At 40.6% G+C, this 2,800-nt stretch overlaps 1 pseudogene; it reads right to left on the bottom strand.

Annotated features, from left to right (window-relative positions):
* Nucleotides 1-1,149: 1,149 nt before the first annotated feature.
* LOC104983663 overlaps nt 1,150-2,800 on the bottom strand; it is a 3,670-nt pseudogene continuing 2,019 nt past the window's right edge.

The following is a 2,800-nucleotide window of genomic DNA, read 5'->3' as shown; positions in this document are numbered from 1 at the left end:
CTTATTTGGTGTTTTTCTTTTTGCCAGTTTCTAGAGTTTTTTTTCCCATTTTTTTTTTTAATCGTTGTTGACAATCCTTGTTAGATTGACTGAGGTTTCTTTTTTGCTCTATTTTTCTTCTATTTTATGCTCATTATTACTAACAAATAATGAAACCCTAAGCCTAACCCTAACCTAAGCTTTACCTGAGCTCTGTAGAACATTCATATTGTGCTTATGGTTTATATCTTGGGCATATCTCATTGTTTTTCTGGTCACTTTCAGGGATCAACAGTCTAATTTTAAGTATTACAAACAGAAATCTAGTCTATTACTGCATTTTTAATCTCTCACTCTGCTTATAGTTGGATCTGACTCATGGTTGGAAGCCTGCAGTGAGAAGTAATCATAGAGAGGAGGTTATGTGTGGATGGATTCTTTCCTATTTCTTTAACATCCTTTTTATGCCTTTAGTCCCTGTGTTGACTAAGAAAAAGATATACAACTTGCCCCAATTTTATCTGGAGCAAAATGAGGACTGCAGCCCTGGAGGCAGCATCTCAGATAGCTCTGAGACTACTACTGTTATAGCCATGTGTTCTGGGAAACAAACTCACTCAGAAGGACAATGCAGATAGTGAAGTGCATTTTATTACACGGGTGGGCCCAAGGCAGAGTCTCCTCTTAGCTAAAGACCCCGACCAGCATTTATGAAAATCTTTTATACCCTATGTGTATATGTCTGAACCCACCACCCCAATTTCCTTGATACTTACATAAAACAAAGGAAGGGTAAATACAATCACAATACCCCCATCAATCATGTGTTAGGTGTTCAATCACAATAACCCCATCATTCATGTGTTAGGTGTTCAAACAGTTAATAATCTATAAGCCTGTGGTTACATCCCAATAGATACAGAAAGAATTTATGACCTGTCTAGAGGCAGGGGTGATTAGAGTATGTTTTCTCTTAGGTGATGAGTAACCTGGATATGATCTTCAAGATTCCCCTGTCCAGAGGGGTCTTCTCCTTCTATTGTAGTTTCCATAGGCACTAAGCAGAGTGCAGAGTCCATTGGAGAGGTGGCCGAGCATGATCAGCATGAACAAGCCTAAGATGGAGTCCAGCTCTGTCTGTTTCCTCCTTCGTTCCCCGCCTTGATGTTCTTAACTCATATTATGAGCATCATTCATAGGGATATATTGCACCCTGGCTCTCCAACCGCCAATTTAGGAGAATGGCATCAACCTTTGGGTTACAAAGTTCATAACACATTGTAAAATTCAGGGTCCACAAAGCAGAACTATCAAGGCAACTATAACAGTGGTAAATATGGTTTTCCACCAATCACCCTTCACCCAAGATAGGACTGAAATCCATAAAGGAATGTTTTCATTTGAAATTGCTTTTACCTGGTTTTTCATGTCATCTAAATCAGTTGATACATTTCCAGATAAGTCAGGAATGTATACACAACATTCAACCTTAATTATAGCACTGGTCCCTCCTTGAGCAGCTGTGAGTATGTCCAAAGCCATGTTATTATGAATTACCACTTTTCTCATTTGGATTTGCTCTTCATTTAAGGCTTGGATGGCTTTTGTTCTATCTAGGAGGGCCTGTTTTGTGAAATTAGTTAAGGCCTCTACTTTAATCATGATACCTGTTGTCCCTATAGAGGGTACGAATAAGGCAGCAATATACTCATACCATTGTAACACGGATCTTGTTCACCTAGCATGTAAATAAGGTAGATTTACTAGGGCTTGTTGTAGGTTAGGCTTTTGTTACACTGGCATTTATATCAAATATAACCCCATGACTCGAATCTATTGATGGTAGGTCTTACACCAAGAAAGCAAGGAGAGGTTATGATGGAAAAGAGAGAGGAAAGTCTCTTTTTGTCATCCCAGAAAAGAGCAGAGTGTTTTAAAATCTCCTTGGCAGAGTGGTGACACCCACCAAGAAAGTCCATCCATCACTGACAGGCATAGCGCTACATATCCAGCAGTTGGAAGTGTTGTGGAAGTCTGCGTAGGAATGTGCCCATGAGATGAAAACGTTGTCCTGAGTTGAAAAGGAAGTTAAATTCAAAATCATGTGATGGATTCGTGTTGATGTATGGCAAAGCCAATACAATATTGTAAAGTAAAACAAATAATAAAATAAAATAAAATAAAAAAAGAAAATATGGGGGGTGGGGTGGGATCATGTTGATGAGGCCAAGCAGCAGGAGTTGATTGTGCGGCTTCATCCTGAAGAGGCTCTTCCAGGATCTTCTTTTCCTTCTTCTTAAAGGCGGTCTTAGTCTCTTGAGGGTCAGCGGGGTCCCTCTGTGCAGTCCATTCAGCATTTTATGGGTCTGTGTGGTATGTTCTCTTCACCCTCATATGATGGATCCAAGGGACAATACCTGCAACTTTAACTGCAGTAGGGGTAGTTAGAATAACATAAGGGCCCTTTCATCAAGAGGCTAGCAAATCATGTTTCCAATCTTTGACCCATACTTGGTAACCAAGCGTAAACTCATGAATCTGTTCCCCAAGGGGGGATGACACCCTTTCTTGTACAAACTTAGTTACCCGATTTATTACCTTACCCAGTTCCATCTGCTGTGAAATCCTATCCCCCCTTACCTGAGGCAAATTTGTTGACACATGTTTTATTATGAGAGGGGGCCTCCCATACACAATTTCATATGGAGAATAGCCTTGGGACTGTGGGGTCATCCTGAGTCTGAGCAGAGCCATCGGAAGCAAGTCCACCCAGGAACAGTCAGTCTCTATGATCCACTTGGAGGGTCTCTTTAATGTCCGG

The sequence above is a fragment of the Bison bison genome, unplaced genomic scaffold, assembly GCF_000754665.1.
Source record: "Bison bison bison isolate TAMUID 2011002044 unplaced genomic scaffold, Bison_UMD1.0 scf7180017863099, whole genome shotgun sequence".
NCBI classification, from domain to species: Eukaryota; Metazoa; Chordata; class Mammalia; order Artiodactyla; family Bovidae; genus Bison; species Bison bison.
Note: the sequence above shows the minus strand (reverse complement) of the source record. Positions and strands in the feature narration are given on the sequence as shown.